The 21,571-nt window shown below is 41.4% G+C and overlaps 1 long non-coding RNA gene across 1 annotated transcript in view; it reads right to left on the bottom strand.

Annotated features, from left to right (window-relative positions):
- Window positions 1–17,906: 17,906 nt before the first annotated feature.
- LOC117524994 overlaps window positions 17,907–21,571 on the bottom strand; it is a 32,212-nt gene continuing 28,547 nt past the window's right edge. The window contains exon 6 of the long non-coding RNA XR_004564931.1: window positions 17,907–20,345. This is a non-coding gene — a long non-coding RNA (uncharacterized LOC117524994). The remainder of the gene's footprint in view (window positions 20,346–21,571) is intronic.

Below are 21,571 nucleotides of genomic sequence, written 5' to 3'. Positions count from 1 at the left end.
GACTTTCTTTGCTAATAAAATTTTAACTATTAGAGAAAAAATTACTCATAACCATCCCATATCATTCTCTTTGGCTGCTTTCAGTGATGCCGGTATTTGGTTAGACTCTTTCTCTCCGATTGTTCTGTCTGAGTTATTTTCATTAGTTACTTCCTCCAAACCATCAACATATCTATTAGACCCCATTCCTACCAGGCTACTCAAGGAAACCCTACCATTAATTAATGCTTCGATCTTAAATATGATCAATCTGTCTTTATTAGTTGGCTATGTACCACAGGCTTTTAACGTGGCAGTAATTAAACCATTACTTAAAAAGTCATCACTTGACCTAGCTATCTTAGCTAATTATCGGCCAATCTCAACCTTCCTTTTCTCTCAAAAATTCTTGAAAGGGTAGTTGTAAAACAGCTAACTGATCATCTGCAGAGGAATGGTCTATTTGAAGAGTTTCAGTCAGGGTTTAGAATTCATCATAGTACAGAAACAGCATTAGTGAAGGTTACAAATCATCTTATGGCCTCAGACAGTGGACTCATCTCTGTGCTTGTTCTGTTAGAACTCAGTGCTGCTTTTGATACTGTTGACCATAAAATATTATTACAGAGATTAGAGCATGCCATAGGTATTAAAGGCACTGCGGTGGTTTGAATCATATTTATCTAATAGATTACAATTTGTTCATGTAAATGGGGAATCTTCTTCACAGACTAAGGTTAATTATTATATATTATTATTATATTAAACAAATATGTAGGACTGCTTTTTTGCATTTGCGCAATATCTCTAAAATTAGAAAGGTCTTGTCTCAGAGTGATGCTGAAAAACTAATTCATGCATTTATTTCCTCTAGGCTGGACTATTGTAATTCATTATTATCAGGTTGTCTTAAAAGTTCCCTGAAAAGCCTTCAGTTAATTCAAAATGCTGCAGCTAGAGTACTGACAGGGACTAGAAGGAGAGAGCATATCTCACCCATATTGGCCTCTCTTCATTGGCTTCCTGTTAATTCTAGAATAGAATTTAAAATTGTTCTTCTTACTTATAAGGTTTTGAATAATCAGGTCCCATCTTATCTTAGGGACCTCATAGTACCATATCACCCCAATAGAGCGCTTCGTTCTCAGACTCAGACTGCAGGCTTACTTGTAGTTCCTAGGGTTTGTAAGAGTAGAATGGGAGGCAGAGCCTTCAGCTTTCAGGCCCCTCTCCTCTGGAACCAGCTCCCAATTCGGATCAGGGATACAGACACCCTCTCTACTTTTAAGATTAGGCTTAAAACGTTCCTTTTTGCTAAAGCTTATAGTTAGGGCTGGATCAGGTGACCCTGAACCATCCCTTAGTTATGCTGCTATAGACATAGACTGCTGGGGGGTTCCCATGATGCACTGAGTGTTTCTTTCTCTTTTTGTACTGTATGCACCACTCTGCATTTAGTCATTAGTGATTGATCTCTGCTCCCCTCCACAGCATGTCTTTTTCCTGGTTCTCTCCTTCAGCCCCAACCAGTCCCAGCAGAAGACTGCCCCTCCCTGAGCCTGGTTCTGCTGGAGGTTTCTTCCTGTTAAAAGGGAGTTTTTCCTTCCCACTGTCGCCAAGTGCTTGCTCACAGGGGGTCGTTTTGACAGTTGGGGTTTTTCTGTAATTATTGTATGGCTTTGCCTTGCAATATGAAGCGCCTTGGGGCAACTGTTTGTTGTGATTTGGCGCTATATAAATGAAATTGATTTGAATTGATTTGAATGTCTCTGACCGTTGTCCCCAGTTCTCCTCGCAAGTCTGGAGGAGTTTCTGTAGGGAACTGGGGGCCACCGTAAGCCTCTCGTCCGGTACCATCCCCAGACAAATGGACAGGCAGAGCGGGTGAACCAGGATTTGGAGCAGGCCCTCCGCTGCATGACCTCCGCGCACCCGATGGCCTGGAGCAACCATCTGGCCTGGATCGAGTACGCTCACAACAGCCAAGTCTCATCTGCCACCAGCCTCTCCCCATTTGAGGTGTGTTTGGGGTACCAGCCCCCATTATTTCCGCTCGTTGAGGGAGAGGTTGGTGTGCCCTTGGTCCAGGCCCACCTAAGGAGGTGCCGTTGGGTGTCGCGTACTGCCCACTCTGCCCTGCTTAAAGCCTATACGAGGGCCAAGGCCCATGCAGACCGCCGGCGTTCCCTGACCCCTGCATACCAGCCCGTGCAGGAGGTTTGGTTATCCACCAAGGACATTCCCCTTCATGTGGAGTCCCAGAAACTAAAGGACCGCTTCATTGGCCCTTACACCATCCTCAAAGTCCTCAGTCTGGCCGCCAGCTTCACTGCGGATTAATCCTGTTTTTCATGTCTCCCGCATCAAACCCTACCACACCTTGGAACTCTGCACCCCCGGACCGGCGCCGCCTCCTGCCCGGATCATCGACGGAGAGCCTGCTTGGACCGTGCTCAGGCTCCTGGTCCATGCGCAGGCTCCTGGACATCGGTCGGAAGGGCCGGGGGTTCCAGTATATGGTGGACTGGGAGGGTTACAGACCCGAAGAGCGCTCTTGGGTGAAGAGGAGCTTCATCCTGGACCCGGCCCTCCTGGCCGACTTCTACCAACACCATCCCGACAAGCCTGGTCGGGCGCCAGGAGGCGCCCATTGAGGGGGGGGTCCTGTTATGTGGGCCGCCAGAAGAGGAGGTACTGCTGGCCCAACACCAGAGGGCGCCCTGCCTGAAAGCGGGCTTCAGGCACCAGAGGGCGCAGCCGCCTTCCTGGAACCCTACGGACAGCTGTCAGTCATCACACCTCATCAGCTGTCATTCATCACCTCATCAGCTGTCATTCACCATCTCCATAAAAGCCTGGCAGTGACACCACATCCCTGCCGAGAAATCGTCTTACCCGACAGGTAACTTTCTCAGCCTATCTCTGTGCCGTACGCATGTATTGGATGCTAAATTGTTTGCAGTCATAACCTTCTCTGGACAGGCGTCTCCTATCCTCGAGCCTGCCCACACGTCACCTATTGTTTAATTGACTGTTATATAAAGTCGTATCTGTATACAGTTGTGCACATTTCACAACATTAAATTATCTTTTGCATTTCCATTGTCCATTCCTTCACGCCCCCTGTTGTGGGTCTGTGTCACTACACTTTCCCAACAGCGCAGCTGCTGTGAAAATTAAAAAAAAAAATTACATGCCACCCACAGGAATCAAACCTGCACTTTCCAAAATCTCTGATTGCCAGTCAGAAACTTTACCACTGAGCTACCATCGCTGCCCTGTGAAAGGTGTGGGAAAGTGCCTGATATCAGGAAGGACATGGACATATTTAAAAAAGTAAAACCACACACCATATCAAAACACATTTTATTGAATCCCTCTTATCAAGTGGACAATACAAATATGATCTGTCTGTTCCTCTGTCGATGACCCATGGTCACAGATGTAGAGCTATGAAATGACATGACTGAGAAGCAGGGCCCTCTCATTTTTGTCCATCTCCTGGCCCCATGTCCAGCCAGCCCCATGTGCGTCCTGCTCAGTGCGCGTCCTGTAGACGGCACGCTGCTGGACTGACATCGCGTCATGTGGAACAGAGCTCACGTGGGTGACGTGATAGTCAGATCGCCCGCTGCATTTTATGATTTGACAGGTCGTTTCAACCTGGGGCCAGCCTGTCAATGTGCGCATGCTCGCTCGCTGCAGCCAGTCGCCACAGCGATATTTGTTTTTATGTATGTCCACGTGATGACACCAATCAGACACACGCGCCTCACAGTGGACAGTTGTTAGTTCCTGAAAATTCAGTAAGGTATATCTTCTATTATACATTCCAAATATAAGGTGGAACTCTACTTGTGTATACTAAGGTACTCCTAAAAATAATAAAAAAATGTCTGTCCAAACATGGTATGTGTTCCCCAGCCGTGACGTCCAGAACCACAGATCTCCACAGCCGCTCCTGTTGGCAGCCACACCCTCTGTCAGTTCAGCGCACACACCAGCGTGTCACTGTGTCTGTTTGCAAAGCCACACTCGTGGGGCACTTAGACAAATTTCACATCCAACTCGACAGTGATCGTCTGCAGACTGTTTTGGTGTTAACAGTGCGAATGCCCAAACATTTTCGAAGTGCCATGTGAGTGCTGTTAGATGTTCGTGCGTGTCACCTGGAATTTGGCCACACCTGCCGCGAAAGGGTTCAATTGGCTCTCACAGGGCACGCTCTGTCTTTCAGCCGCTGGTGTGCACAAATAGTTGTAGCAACAGGTGTATGAGGCATTGGAGGCAGGTATGATTTTACACGTTTTGCATACGATTCCTGCTTCATGCGTACTTAATGCGCAAGTCGACCAAATTTGCACTATGTGTGAAGTGGCCCTAATGCATGGTCTGCACCTCCACAGCCACAGCACAACCCTGACTTTGTCCACTCAGAAATTCTTTTTAATCTGTTTTATCTTTCTGTTGTTGCTATTCCGCTCCCATTAATCCTTAGCATGGGGCCTTTTACTTTATGATGAATAATCTTCCTTTGATACACAAGACAGAATCCCCCCCCCCCCCCCCCCCCCCCCCACACACACACACACACACACACACACACACACTGATGCAGCTGGTGCTTCGTATAGTGCATGTGGATGAAGAAGAAAGTGTTGTCAGTCCAGATTTTGGAGGGTGTCTGTCACCCTAACCTACACAAGTTACAGGAGCATGTGTGGGGCCGTTCCATAAACAGTGTATTCAGTTTAATTTACATGGGCTGTGTGTCTTACACACATACTTTATTCTTTTACAAATGTACACACACACACACACACACACACACACACACACACACACACACACACACACACACACACACACACACACACACACACACACACACACACACACACACAGTTTTCCAGTGCTCTCTGTAGTAAACAACAGTCCAACACTGACCCTAAGTGTGGGGAAAAGATCCTTCTCTTCCCATGGGAGGAGAAGAGATGAGCATTAAGATTGAAATACCCTCTGGCCACCCCGTGGGACACGTCCAAAGACCTGCAGATCAGGTGTGACTGAGAGAATGACTGTGTTTTTCCCGCTCTATGTAGCCCTGTCATAGACTGGCGTACTTTGCCTCTCACCCTAAGACTGGAGTAATGTGGTATAGAAAATGAATGAATTATATATGAGGTCTGTTAGAAAAGTATCCGACCTTTTTATTTTTTTCAAAAACCATATGCGCATGCGTGAGTTTTTTCACGCCTGTCGGTTGCGTCATTCGCCTGTGAGTAGGCTTTGTGTGAGCACTGGTCCACCCCTCTCGTCGTTTTTTTATTGCGAATAAATGTCTGAATGATTTGGAGCTTTGCTGCATCAATTTTTTTCCAGAAACTGTGACAGACCTCCAGGTGGACACCGTTCGGAAAATTAATATGGCTTTCAGGGACGATTTTCAGACATGTACAGGCTCGAATCCTGTGCCGATTTCCACTTTGGTGAACTTTGAATTTTTTTTGTCATTTTTTGAGAGAGAAGAAAATAAAATATTTGATAGACTTGTGAGGATGATAGACTTTAGCTTTACCTGCTTCATAGACATCTGTTTATTGTTTTTTTTTTAATAGTTTAATGGTTTGGTGTTAATAAGTTTGTGTTGTCTATCAGTGTCAGACTTGTTTACAGCAAGTAAACGATGAATAACTTGCTCAACTATTCACATGAAACCAAGATAAACTTTATAACTTGATCAAGGCATAAAAAAAACATTATTACCACTGAAAAACACTTTATTCCTTAACATAAATGTAAGTTCAGCCTGAGATCAGACACATCATGATTTTTAAAATTTATTTATTCTTTCTTTCTTTTTTGTGGGCTTTGTCTGAGTCATGAGAAACCCATCAGAATTTCTGGAAAGTGCGTTTTTCTGACAATATTTTTGATGACCTTTGACTGCTCTGTTCCCACATTTAATGATTTGCAGACCCTCACCCAAAGAATGTTCCTTCCATATTTGGTTAAAATCTGCTCAGTAGTTTCTCAGTTATTTTGCACACACACACACACACACACACACACACACACACACACACACACACACACACACACACACACACACACACACACACACACACACACACACACACACACACACACACACACACACACACACACACAAAGTTCACTTTAAGATTATATAAAGCTTTATTCACCCCAAAGGAAATTTATCACAAAATTCACTCCAACTCAATAACTGGTTATGTGACACAACAACAGAAAGCAAAATGATTACAAACAGGTTAAAATTATTTTCATTACATTTTATGGTGATCATGATTATTATTATTACTATTCAATCTTCCAAAATGCTGCAAATCAAAGATGTCACAAAATCACAAAATTCACTCCAACTCAATAATAACTGGTTATACGACACAGCAACAGAAAGCAAAATGATTACAAACAGGTTAAAATTATTTTCATTATATTTTATATGATCATGATTATTATTATCACTATTCAATCTGACAAAATGCTGCAAATCAAAGATGTCACAAAATTCACTCCAACTCAATAATAACTGGTTATACGACACAGCAACAGAAAGCAAAATGATTACAAACAGGTTAAAATTATTTTCATTACATTTTATGGTGATCATGATTATTATTATCACTATTCAATCTGACAAAATGCTGCAAATCAAAGATGTCACAAAATTCACTCCAACTCAATAATAACTGGTTATACGACAGCAACAGAAAGCAAAATGATTACAAACAGGTTAAAATTATTTTCATTACATTTTATGGTGAACTATTCAATCTGACAAAATGCTGCAAATCAAAGATGAGATCATCAAAATAGCTAATGAAATAGACCGACAAATTATTCCAGCACAAAGATAAAGTGATTATACAGCAGTTGACAGAGTAAAAAAATAACAACACCAAAAACTCTGACGGCTCACACAGTTCAGGTGGGAATTGATGTAATTTTCAGTCTGCAAACTGTGCAGAGAAAGGTTTGTCAGCTGTGAGACGCCCTGACTGTTTGCTCTTTTTCTGTCTCCTCCTAACTTTGCTTTGATTCCAATTTGACTACAAGCTTTTTTTGTGTAGACTCCAAAAACAGTTGAACACATACAGTGTGACACACAAACACTGAGACATGGACATATGTTGATCACAAACAGGCAACGATGACCTCAATGCAATGAGCAATCGGTTCACAGTCAAAGTCCTTTTTCATTAGCGTATTCAGCTTACATGGTGTCTTCTTGTCAGGGCCGTCAGGTGGTACTTGAAGAGGTTCCTCTCCTGAGACCCAAAATCAAAATGCTGAAGAACAAAAAAATGGTCAACCATTTAAAAGTCAAAAATTTCAAAACGAGAACATTGAAGTTGAACAAAACTGATTATCTTAATCTCACCAGAAATAAAAAAAGGACTTTTTACAGTGGGGTGGGGGTGCAGAGAGAAGGAGGGTAATGATGAAAAGAAAACAACCCATAAATGAATCCAGAAAAATACCATACTATACCTACAGGCTCATGACAGTGTCAACTTCCCCCCAAAAAACAAAAAAAAAAAACCAAAATCAAACTGCCATTACCATAAAATAAATCAAATCTGAAATACTGTCTGTCACAAATGTGGTCAGACACTCTGATTAATAATTACCACCAACAAGATTACAAAAAAAGTACAAACTGATTTGCATTAAACTTGGAGGAGGAGTGCAGGTCTAAGGTTAAATATCTCACCATTTGTTTTGTGAGTCTCACTTTCATAAGTCTGAATTTATTCCTTTTTAATTAGCCTCAGGTTTTTCTTCACATCAGGTTTTCATCCTGAGATTTTCTGTAAGAGCAAATTCCTAGAATGGAAATGCTTTTTCTCTCAATTTTGTGGGTCACGTGACAGTTGCTTTGACATTATATTCTACTAATATAAGAATATACACGAATGAGATTAATTTCTCTATGATATGCTCCATATTCCAGTGTAGTGTTTTCAGATTTCTTTCAACTTGGTCCAAAAATTATTGAATAATCTTACTTTCATCCTGGCTGGTGTGGCTGCTTCACTGTATTTATTTTATTTAAAATTTTTGTGGAGAAGCGGTCAGTATTTAATATTATTATCTTAAATATGATGCAAGCGTGCGAAGCTCCTACTTTTACCCCGATTATTTCCCATCTTTAACTTAACCTCATAGTGAAATTAAATAAGGATCAGACTAGTATCTTGTGTCGTGGCAGACATAATGTGTTTAAATATGTTTTTGTTTGACAAACTGATGGTATTATTTTCTATCTTGCTTCACAACATCTTGGCTGGGATGAACAAATTCATTCAAGTCTATTACATAAATAGTCTGATTCTCTTTTGTATTTGTTTTGACAAATAATGTCTACAAATGTGGGACTGAGTTTGAATAAATGGAACAGCACAGTAATAGCACAGAAAATACAGATTTATGGTGAAGTTCTCTTGAAAACATTGATTATGCCCATTGATTTCTATTTATGTCTGGTTGTTAGACGCTAATCAAGATGGCGGCACTCTAGCAACAGCCAGCGAATGAGTGACTCGCCACGGTCCTCCATCTAGTGAGTAAATAGAAATCGATGGTGTAGATCCAGCAGCACATCTTCAGGACTGGTGCTTTTTTTGTTGTGATAGTTGACTCCCTCACCTGCACCACATCGAGTTCTACGACCTTTTTCCAAAAAAACCACCCAGCTACTGCTATCCCAACAACTATTGGTGCTGCAATCACTGCTGCTGCTCCTGTAGCTAAGGCTACGAGTACTGCAACTATTGACAAAGTGAAAGGAGCAACCATCAATTCATTTGCGGGAGTTGAAGCATAAACATTCATCAACGTATGAAGGGTTTGTTTTTTTCCTTTTATGAGCTGACACTAGAAGACAGTAAAGACCCCGTGTTAGTAATAATGGAAGTCACAATATAAAGAAAATACCATTAATACGGCCAGTAATAATGTTGTTCATTATATCAGGAAAAGAATTGTGTGATTTTTGTGTGTCCTTTTCAATAAGATGATGAAACACTGGTTTTGAGCACTCGAACCCTGTCAAAAAGGACATTCTTCAAAAAGTCCACCTTAAAACTGACATTTTTTCAAAAGCTAAAGCCAAGTTATGTTTTAGTTTCATAAAAATGTCTTATAAACAACATAATATAAATAAACAAAATAATAACTATATAACAGCTCTATTGCTGATTTTTTTTTTTTTCTTCTTATATTCAGCCTAGACCTTTCAACCTCAAGGCTCAGCCCCCTTTAAGGCCAGCATATCTTCTCATTTCAAAGAAAAATTCAAAATTAAAATTTTCATGTACATGAAATTTTTTGTACATTTCAATTAAAGCAAGTGCGTCTATTTTCTAAAGTAGTTACACCAAGTCCGGCAACTCGATCCATTTAGGACCAAGGTTGGGTAGGATTACTTTGAAAGAATACATGTGGATTACATGTATGTATGTACATACATTTGGATTACTTGTAATCTGATTACTTTTGGATTACATTTCAAAGTAATCCTACCCAACCTTGTTTAGGACATATGTTGCAACTCAGGTACCAACTTTGTGCAGGACATCAGTGAAAAAGAAATGGTTTGATTTAAAATCTGACACCAAAAAGCAACAACAACAAAAAATACATCTCAAAATTCCAACAAGAGAGGCAACAGATTAGAGTGGAACAACAGACACCCAAAAGTTGTTGAAGTTGGATAAGTGCATCGTGGTAATCATCGGAAAGACGGCACTCTCAGGTAAGCTATGGGAAAAATCTAAATCATTTTATATTTAATTTTCCAGAAACCTACTTCTTAGGAGTACCATCGACGGAAAAAGCTGTGACCATAGAAAGAACTAAAATGTGATCTACCTACATTTAAAATTAAATTTACTTTATTATTATGGTATACTATACAAAGTATTAAGGACAGTAAAAGTGGGACAATTTTACACAAATAAAGTGATTTATCTGATTCTACGTATTCCAGGTTTATGTAATCCGCATCTTGTAAACATACAAATACCTCAATTTTAATTTTAATTATTACAGATGAACACACAGATACTCTACTTCTGTTAATTTATTGTCGCCTCGATTACATTTCCGCCATCTAATCTGGCAAAGTCATTTCCCACTGGAATACAACAAAATCTTTGGAGTTCATATATATTTGCTAACATTTGAACCCACATTGCAAATCTTTGTTTTGTATTTCCACAATGATCAATCAGTGATGAAAATGCAAAAATACAAAATTAACATCAGACATTAGAATACAAATGTATATGCATATATGTATATATATATATAATTTTTTTCCCAGATATTTCACACACACACACACGTATTTATGAAATTGTGTTGATGGTTGCATGTGTGTATATTTCTTATTTTTGGTATAATCAATCAATCAATTTTATTTATATAGCGCCAAATCACAACAAACAGTTGCCCCAAGGCGCCTTATATTGTAAGGCAATGCCATACAATAATTACGGAAAAACCCCAATGGCCAAAACGACCCCGTGTGAGCAAGCACTTGGCAACAGTGGGAAGGAAAAACTCCCTTTTAACAGGAAGAAACTTCCAGCAGAACCAGGCTCAGGGAGGGGCAGTCTTCTGCTGGGACTGGTTGGGGCTGAGGGAGAGAACCAGGAAAAAGACATGCTGTGGAGGTGAGCAGAGATCAATCACTAATGATTAAATGCAGAGTGGTGCATACAGAGCAAAAAAAGAAAGAAACACGCAGTGCATCATGGGAACCCCCCAGCAGTCTAAGTCTATAGCAGCATAACTAAGGGATGGCTCAGGGATCCATCTCAGGGAATTCCTCCGCACGTCTGTCTCAATGTGCCAAAAAAGTGCTGATGTCCACGTCTTTTCACAATTCCTGTGCTAGTCAGACGACGTCCCGGATAAAACACAGCGTCCAGTTTGGAAATGAATGGCACATTCCACTGTTACAGGAGTTTTTGTCATGGAAAGAGGAGCGGAGGCTTCGCGCGTTGCAACTGTTCCGCATGGCGCAAAGCAACGCCGTGATGAAGCCTCACGGGACATGTTCTGGCATGTCCAGGCACATCCACAATTTCTCGGATAATCACTCGATGGAAAAACCACCGACAGCTGTCTGAACGCCATGTCAAAGCCGTCCTGTGAGACCAAAACGGAGGTGGTTTTGTCTCACTCCAGTAGCGAATCCATCATGACGCGCAAAGCCTCCGCTTGGCTTTCCATGACAAAATCTCTTGTTAAAAGTGAAATCTGCCAGAAAATGGTTGATGTCCAGCTCTTGTGATAACCAGAGAAATGGCACACGATGGTCACAGATCCAGACAGCCATCCGTTTAGAAATGAAATGGTCGTTCAGCCTGTCGATGGCGGCTTCGGAGCGCGGCGCGCCCCACAGCCACTGGGGGCCGTCCTTAAACCGACAGTAACACTCCTTATTCTCTACCAAGCCTGTAACATTTTCACCGAAAGCCAGATAAATTTTTCTAATGGTTTCCAGCTGCCAGTCTCTAACAGTTTCTGAAAACATTCTGATGGAAAAAAAAGCCCAAATCATTCCGCCATTTCCTGACAATGAAAATCCGACGAGGGGGCTGGACCACTCCTCACTCAAAGCCTGCTCACAGGCGAATGACGCAACCGACAGGCGTGGAAAATCTCACGCATGCGCACGAGGGTTCAAGCTTGTCTGACGCAATCACATGTGATTCAAATCCATATGGATTTTGAAAAAAAAATAATAAGGTCAGATACTTTTCTAATAGACCTCGTGTATATATATATATATATGTGTGTGTGTGTGTGTGTGTGTGTGTGTGTGTGTGTGTGTGGCACAAGTATTCACATGAAACCAGCACGAGACTTCAACAAGTTTGACCAGATTTCTGTTAACTGTCATTTTTACTTTTACTTTTTGTTTTGTGAGTTAATTCAGAAAGAAAGTGAAAACAAGAGTAAAAAGTCATAAAAAAACTAGATCAACAATATTCATGACATGACTGGGGATTACTTGAACAGTTTACTCCCCACACAGGGAACAGTTGGGGCAATATTTGAATGCAGTCTTATCTTCAAACCCTACATACAGTGAGGTAAATAAATGTTTGATCCACTGTCGATTTTGCAAGTTTTTCCATGTACAAAAACTGGAGAGGTCTGTAATTTTTAATCGCAGGTACACTTCAACTATGAGAGACAGAATCTAAACAAAAAAATTCAGGAAATCTGAAACACCTGAACAATATATGATTTTTAAATAATTAATTTGCATTTTATTGAATGAAATAAGTATTTGATCACCTGCCAACCAGCAAGAATTCTGTCTCTCACAGAGCTGTTAGTTTTTCTTTAAGAAGCCCTCTTATTCTGCACTCTTTACCTGTATTAATTGCACCTGTTTGAGCTTGTTACCTGTATAAAAGACACCTGTTCACACACTCAATCAATCACACTCCAACCTGTCCACCATAGCCAAGACCAAAGAGCTGTCTAAGGACACCAGGGACAAAACTGTAGACCTGCACAAGGCTGGGATGGGCTACAGGACAACAGGGAAGCAGCTTGGTGAGAAGACAACAACTGTTGGTGCAATTATTAGAAAATGGAAGAAACACAAGATGACTGTCAATCTTCCTTGGTCTGGGGCTCCATCCAAGATCTCGCCTTGTGGGGCAAGAATGATTCTGAGAAAGCCAGAACTACACAGGATGACCTGGTCAAGGACCTGAAGAGAGCTAGGACTACAGTCATATATTCATTAGGTGGAATCCAATCCAGTGACTTAGTTTTTTGAGTGTATCATTCAAACAGATGACTCACTGGATGAACTCAGTTCAATTATGGGCAAGATTTCAATCTAATAAATATTTGTAGTCCCAACTAAATTCAATTATCTTGCATGGATGCACTTTGAGTTGGGGCTACATATATTTATTAGATGGAAATCCTGCTCATAATTGAATTTACTTCATGAAATACATGAGTTTTTTGAGTGTATGGGGGTGGAATCATCATTTATGGGGTGCTTTTCTGCAAAGGGGACGGGACAACTGCACCGTATTGGGAGGATGGATGGAGTCATGTATCATGAGATTTTGGCAAACAACCTCCTTCCCTCAGTAAGAACATTGAAGATGGGTTGTGGCTTGGTCTTTCAGCATGACAATGACCTCAAACACACAGCCAAGGCAACTAAGAAGTGGGTCCATAAAAAGCATTTCAAGGTCCTGGAGTAGTCTAGCCAGTCTCCAGACATGAACTCAATAGAAAATCTTTGGAGGGAGCTGATACTCGAAACCTGAAAGATCTGGAGATGGAGTGGAACAAAATCGCTTCTGTATTGTGCAAACTTGGTGAAGGACTACAGGAAATGTCTGACCTCTGTAATTGCAAACAAAGGTACCAAATACTAAGGTCTCTTTTCTATTGTGTGAAATACTTATTTCATAATAATATGCAGATTAATTATATAAAAATCATACAATGTGATTTTCTGATTTTTCTTTTTTTTTTCTCTTTTTTTTTTTTTAGATTTTGTCTCTCACACAATAAAAATGACAGACCTCTCCATTCTTTGTAGGTTGGAAAACTTGCAAAATCAATAGTGGATCAAATACTTATTTGCCTCATCTATATTATAATATTCAAGTGGCCTGTGTGTGTGTGTGTGTGTGTGTGCACGCGTGTGTATTGCTTTAATCATGCAAAAACCGAGGAGAGCTAGCATTTGCTGTTTGGTATGCTTATGTATTTTGGGTCAAGGATGAATGTTGTGAAAACGGAAAGTTGATAGGACAAATATTTTTGGACAAATGAGCAATTCCAATGAACAATGGATGCTGTTCTGCAATGCTCCATGGGAGTTTGGGATTTTTGAGGTTTTAAATGTTGTTATTGTGGTTTATGTTAGTTTAAAAGTGTTGTTTGTGTTATTGATTTATTGTTTTTGTAGCTCAATGTTGCTCTTACCATGAGTGACTTAAGATTCATGTTGGTACCACAAGTAAAATATGTACTGGTTTTAATGTCCTCAGCCACTGTCTTTTTAATGTCAAACTCAAAGCACGCGCGTGCTGCTTAGTATGTTTATGTATTTTGGGTCAAGGATGAATGGTGCCAAAATGGAACACTAATAGGACAAATGGTTTTGGAGAAGCTATGAATATTAGCTGTTAATCCTCCTGGTTCTTAATGTAATACTGCCCCTAGCAAAGACCAAAATCCATATATTCCTCAGTTTTGAATTTATTGAAAGCCACCCTGAAAACCAGGCCCGGGTCCCCAGAGACATAGCCTGCATAGACTTCATCTTCTGAGAGATGCCGAACATGGCTGACAAAATTGTTGTGAAAGTGACGTGACACGGACCCACAACAGGGGGCGTTAATGAACGGACAATGGATAAGCCAAAAAGTAACAATTTAATGTTGTGAATCGCACAACAACGTACAGACAATAACAGTATGGTGGACTGTCAATCATACACCAGGTGATGTGTGGGCAGGCTCGACGATAGAAGACGCCTGGAGAGAGAAGAGCTGGATCCCCACACAGCTTCCACCACCAACGGAGCTGAAGAACACCGGAGCCGCCAAGCCCTGCGCCCCAGGTGGCCGCTGTCTTCAGCAGTCAGACCCGGTACTGCTGGCAGAGAACAGAGACAGTCCAGATGAGTGTGAGTTCGCACACTCAGTAATCCCACAGTCTGTATTAAGTAAAGGAGGGAAAACCTCCACCTCCAATCACACACACTCGTGCAGCTCCTGGTCAACCACTTATCTGAGTTGGGGTGTGAGGCGAAGCCGTCGCTGTCACACCAAACGCCAATCCTCCAGATAAGGAAACACTCCAGGAAAACGGCTGCAAATAGAAGTTCCAGTTATTACACACACAGTGTTAGTCAGCAGAGAAATTACCTGAATGGTAGTTGATTTCTCGGCGAGGAGGTGGAGTTGCAGTCCGGTCTTTGTAGTGGTGGTGATGGGTGACAGCTTGTGTTGATTGATGACAGCTGTCACCTCCAGCAAAGCCGACGCCCTCTCGTGCTTGAAGCCCGCACTTCAAGCAGGGCGCCATCTTGTGGTGGTGGGCCAGCAGTACCTCCTCTTCAGCGGCCCACACAACAAAAATGCTTTAATACAAGACAGTGTTGGTGGTACAGTGGGTGGGTTTTAGTCTCACAATCCTAATCTTACTGGCTTCCCACACCTGCCGCGAGAGGGTTCAATTGGCTCTCACAGGGCACACTCTGTCTTTCAGCCGCTGGTGTGCACAAATAGTTGTAGCAACAGGTGTACAAGGCGTTGGAGGCAGCTATGATTTTACACGTTTTGCATACGATTCCTGCTTCATGCGTACTTAATGCGCAAGTCAACCAAATTTGCACTATGTGTGAAGTGGCCCTAATGCATGGTCTGCACCTCCACAGCCACAGCACAACCCTGACATTGTCCACTCAGAAATTCTTTTTAATCTGTTTTATCTTTCTGTTGTTGCTATTCCGCTCCCATTAATCCTCAGCATGGGGCCTTTTACTTTACGACGATCAGTCTTCCTTTGATACACAATACCCCCCCCCCCCCCACACACACACACACTGATGCAGCTGGTGCTTCATATAGTGCATGTGGATGAAGAAGAAAGTGTTGTCAGTCCAGATTTTGGAGGGTGTCTGTCACCCTAACCTACACAAGTTACAGGAGCATGTGTGGGGCCGTTCCATAAACAGTGTATTCAGTTGAATTTACATGGACTCTGTGTCTTACACACATACTTTATTCTTTTACAAATGTACACACACACACACACACACACACAGTTTTCCAGTGCTCTCTGTAGTAAACAACAGTCCAACACTGACCTAAGTGTGGGGAAAAGATCCGTCTCTTCCCATGGGAGGAGAAGAGATGAGCATTAAGATTGAAATACCCTCTGGCCACCCCGTGGGACACGTCCAAAGACCTGCAGATCAGGTGTGACTGTGAGTATGACTGTGTTTTTCCCGCTCTATGTAGCCCTGTCATAGACTGGCGTACTTTGCCTTTCACCCTAAGACTGTAGTAATGTGGTATGGAAAATAAATTAATTATATATATACAGCATGAAGTTATGGGAAAGAGTAGTAGAAGCTAGGCTTAGAAAACAGGTGAAGATCTGTGAGCAGCAATGTGGTTTCATGCCGAGAAAGAGCACTACAGATGCAATGTTTGCTCTGAGAATACTGTTGGAAAAGTACAGAGAAGGACAGAAAGAGTTACATTGTGTGTTTGTGGACTTAGAAAAAGCTTATGATAGGGTGCCAAGAGAAGAGTTGTGGCATTGTATGAGGAAGTCTGGAGTGGCAGAGAAGTATGTTAGGGTAGTGCAGGACATGTACAAAAATAGTGTGACAGCGGTGAGATGCGCAGTCGGAATGACAGACTCATTCAAGGTGGAGGTGGGATTACACCAAGGATCAGCTCTGAGTCCTTTCTTGTTTGCAGTGGTGATGGACAGGTTGACAGATGAGATCAGACACGAGTCCCCATGGACTATGATGTTTGCAGATGACATTGTGATCTGTAGTGAGAGTAGAGAGCAAGTTGAGTCTAGTCTGGAGAAGTGGAGATATGCTTTGGAGAGAAGGGGAATGAAAGTCAGTAGAAGCAAGACTGAGTACATGTGTGTGAATGAGAGGGAGCCCAGTGGAATAGTGCAGTTACAAGGAGTAGAAGTGGTGAAAGTAGATGAGTTTAAATATTTGGGGTCAACTGTTCAAAGTAATGGAGAGTGTGGTAGAGAGGTGAAGAAGAGTGCAGGCAAGGTGGAGCGGGTGGAGAAAGGTGGCAGGAGTGATTTGTGACTGAAGAATATCAGCAAGAGAGAAGGGGAAAGTTTACAAAACAGTAGTGAGACCAGCTATGTTGTATGGTTTAGAGACAGTGGCACTAACAAAAAGACAGGAGACAGAGTTGGAGGTGGCAGAGCTGAAGATGTTGAGATTCTCTTTGGGAGTGACAAGAATGGACAAGATTAGGAATGAACATATCAGAGGGACAGCTCAGGTGGGACGGTTTGGAGACAAAGTCAGAGAGGCGAGATTGAGATGGTTTGGACATGTGCAGAGGAGGGACCCAGGGTATATAGGGAGAAGGATGCTGAGGATGGAGCCAGCAGGCAGGAGGAGAAGAGGGAGACCAAAGAGGAGGTTCATGGATGTGCTGAGAGAGGACATGCAGGTGGTTGGTGTGACAGAGGAAGATACAGAGGACAGGGTGAGATGGAAACGATTGATCTGCTGTGGCGACCCCTAACGGGAACAGCCGAAAGACAAAGAAGAAGAAGAAGAATATATATATATATATATATATATATACGTATATATATATATTTTTTTTTAATGCATCATAAAATAATTACAAAGTATGAAAAGCTGATACACAAATGGTTATTAATATTCATAAATAAATGTGTGATGAATTTCAACATTGATAAGTGATATGACAACTGGGTTTTATATACGTGTTTTTTTTTTTTTTTTTTTTGGTATATAAGTTACACCAGAATATAAGTCACAAAACTATTTAAAGGATTGCGCGACTTAAAGTATGTGTAAAACATATGAGTAAAAAATAAGTATGAGTCAACAAGTGTGTTTTCCAGTCATTTTAATATTGCATGATCATTTGCAACTGTGTGTGTGTGTGCTGACAGTGCATATTTGAAATACATATATTTCTTTTTGAAGATGTGTCCGATACAGATACACAGAATAAATATGATGATTCATCTTAACTTACCTGGCACGACGAAAAGAACAAATAAAGTTGACTCGGCTCTTGACTTTGTGATGTTCTTCTCTGTCTGCTTCTGTAGTTGTTCATTCAGCCTTTTTTTTTTTTTTTTTTTTTTTTTTGGTGGGGTGGCGATGAAATGCACAGGAAATATTTTAAGCTCCACCCAGGAGTCTGTTATTTATAGGTCTGTTCAAAGAATCTTTCAGACATGTACAGACTCGAATCGTGTACCTATTTACACTTTGGTGAACTTTGATTTGTTTTTGTCATTTTTTGAGAGAGAAGAAAATAAAATATTTGATAGACTTGTGAGGATGATAGACTTTATCTTTACCTGCTTCATAGACATCTGTTTATTGTTTTTTTAATAGTTTAATGGTTTGGTGTTAATAAGTTTGTGTTGTCTATCAGTGTCAGACTTGTTTACAGCAAGTAAACGATGAATAACTTGCTCAGCTCTTCACATGAAACCAAGATAAACTTTATAACATGAACAAGGCATAAAAAAAACATTATTACTGGAAAAACACTTTATTCCTTAACATAAATGTAAGTTCAGCCTGAGATCAGACACATCATGATTTTTTAAATTTATTTATTTTTTCTTTCTTTCTTTTTTAGGGGCTTTGTCTGAGTCATGAGAAACCCATCAGAATTTCTGGAAAGTGCGTTTTTCTGACAATATTTTTGATGACCTTTGACTGCTCTGTCCCCAAATTTAATGATTTGCAGACCCTCAACCAAAGAATGTTCCTTCCACATTTGGTTAAAATCTGCTCAGTAGTTTCTCAGTTATTTTGCGCGCACACACACACACACACACACACACACAAAGTTCACTTTAAGATTATATAAAGCTTTATTCACCTCAAAGGAAATTTATCACAAAATTCACTCCAACTCAATAACTGGTTATATGACACAACAACAGAAAGCAAAATGATTACAAACAGGTTAAAATTATTTTCATTACATTTTGTGATGATCATGATTATTATTATTACTATTCAATCTGACAAAATGCTGCAAATCAAAGATGTCACAAAATTCACTCCAACTCAATAACTGGTTATACGACACAACAGAAAGCAAAATGATTACAAACAGGTTAAAATTATTTTCATTACATTTTATATGATCATGATTATTATTATCACTATTCAATCTGACAAAATGCTGCAAATCAAAGATGTCACAAAAATCACAAAATCACAAAATTCACTCCAACTCAATAATAACTGGTTATATGACACAACAACAGAAAGCAAAATGATTACAAACAGGTTAAAATTATTTTCATTACATTTTATGGTGATCATGATTATTATTATTACTATTCAATCTGACAAAATGCTGCAAATCAAAGATGAGATCATCAAAATAGCTAATGAAATAGACCGACAAATTATTCCAGCACAAAGATAAAGTGATTATACAGCAGTTGACAGAGTAAAAAAATAACAACACCAAAAACTCTGACGGCTCACACAGTTCAGATGGGAATTGATGTAATTTACAGTCTGCAAACTGTGCAGAGAAAGGTTTGTCAGCTGTGAGACGCCTTGACTGAGTGTTTGCTCTTTTTCTGTCTCCTCCTAACTTTGCTTTGATTCCAATTTGACTACAAGCTTTTTTTTATGTAGACTCCAAAAACAGTTGAACACATACAGTGTGACACACAAACACTGAGACATGGACATATGTTGATCACAAACAGGCAACGGTGACCTCAATGCAATGAGCAATCGGTTCACAGTCAAAGTCCTTTTTCATTAGCGTATTCAGCTTACATGGTGTCTTCTTGTCAGGGCCGTCAGGTGGTACTTGAAGAGGTTCCTCTCCTGAGACCCAAAATCAAAATGCTGAAGAACAAAAAAATGGTCAACCATTTAAAAGTCAAAAATTTCAAAAGAAGAACACTGAAGTTGAACAAAACTGATTATCTCACCAGAAATTAAAAAAAGGACTTTTTACAGTGGGGTGGGGGTGTTGGGGGTGGGGGTGCAGAGAGAAGGAGGGTAATGATGAAAAGAAAACAACCCATAAATGAATCCAGAAAAATACCATACCATACCTACAGGCTCATGACAGTGTCAACTTCCCCCCAAAAAACAAAAAAAACCCAAAATCAAACTGCCATTACCATAAAATAAATCAAATCTGAAATACTGTCTGTCACAAATGTGGTCAGACACTCTGATTAATTATTACCACCAACAAGATTACAAAAAAAAAAAGTACAAACTGATTTGCATTAAACTTGGAGGAGGAGTGCAGGTCTAAGGTTAAGATGGGTGTAGATCATGGATTTGTATTTAATCCTCTAGGTGGCAGATGCAGCTTGTGGGCCGTTGCCAGGCAGCCGCCATCTTGCTTAGCGTTATTACGTGTCATCAGGCATTAGATTAAATAGAAATAGATTATGTGCTGATTTAAACTTGGGTTAAAATGATCTGAAAATGCCGTTTTGTACAGCGTTTGGATGCAGCAACAAGCTAACAAAGGATTGTGGAGTGAGTTTTCATAAGTGGACTTCCTGTTCCTTCCTTCCATGGACTTCCTGTTCGAATCAGAGCTGAATGATTTCTGTTGTGACACGCCCCTTTCCATCACTCTATCGGACGCAGCTGTCTCACCTCCCCGTTTTTCCATGCCGGTGCCCAGTCAGCTCTCGGTGCTTCCTCCGCCCATGCCATGCCAGCCACCCATGCCAGCACTGAGACGTTTGTCAGCACCGTCTCCGGCTGCTCAACAACCACATCCGGTGCCTATTCCACGGAGATGCCATGCGCCACAGCCGCAGCACCCGGCTTCAACCGACACCTCGTCCATGGGAGCTGAAGCTCACCTGTTGCCTGACACCTTTGATGCAGTAGCACCTCCACGGTCGTCTGACCCACTCTCGCCACCAGCTCTGTTATCAAAGCCATCAGGAAAAGCTTCGTCAGGTCAGCTCCTCACTGTGCGTTTGCCCACTGAACCTGTGGCACGCGCTCCACCCCAAGCTCCAGCTGTGAGTGCTCCGCCCTCTAAGTCAGTGATCCTGATCACCATGGTTCCACCGGCTGAATCATCCGAACCAAGGGACCCATCTGGAACACTCCCAGCACCTTCAGCGGCCCGTACGCTTCCGTTGGACCCGGAACCACAGGCGGAGGAGCCTGCTGAGAGAATCACGCCGCTGGAGCATCCAGCTCCTCATCCGCCTTCCATGCTCACAAGGTCGCCAGCAGATCTGGTTAAAGGCTGCTCGGTTCCATCATCCGGATCATGCTCTTCATGCCCTGCTCCTGGACTTCCGGTGGCGTCCACCGAATCACCTGCTCAGGCTCCTGTTCCGTATCATCCTGCAGCAGAGCTATCCAGGGTGCTGAAGCCATCACTGCCTGTACCAGAAAGCACATCAGCCGACGCACTCAAAACACGCACACAACTCGAACTTGCAGCTCGGTCCGTATCACCTGAACCTCCTGTCCTGGCCCAACCATCAGTGTCATCTCCACAAGCGATCATTGGATTCACAGTTTTCTGGACGGTTGGTGTATCATTTTTAGTAATCTTGTTCATGCTTTTTTTTTCACACCTGAAGTGTCTGTTGGACAAACTGTTTAGCTTCCTCTGGCTATATCCATTTAGTTACCTGCAAAAGCATCACGACAGGTTCATGATAACCATAAAATTCTTTTTAAGTAAAATGTTTTTTTTCTTTTGGTTGGGATAACGTCTGAAACAGTCCAAGTTCCCACGTCTTTCCCAGG

The sequence above is a fragment of the Thalassophryne amazonica genome, chromosome 14 (assembly GCF_902500255.1).
Source record: "Thalassophryne amazonica chromosome 14, fThaAma1.1, whole genome shotgun sequence".
NCBI lineage: Eukaryota > Metazoa > Chordata > Actinopteri > Batrachoidiformes > Batrachoididae > Thalassophryne > Thalassophryne amazonica.
The sequence above is the reverse complement of the archived record's forward strand: the minus strand, read 5'-3'. Positions and strand labels throughout refer to the sequence as shown.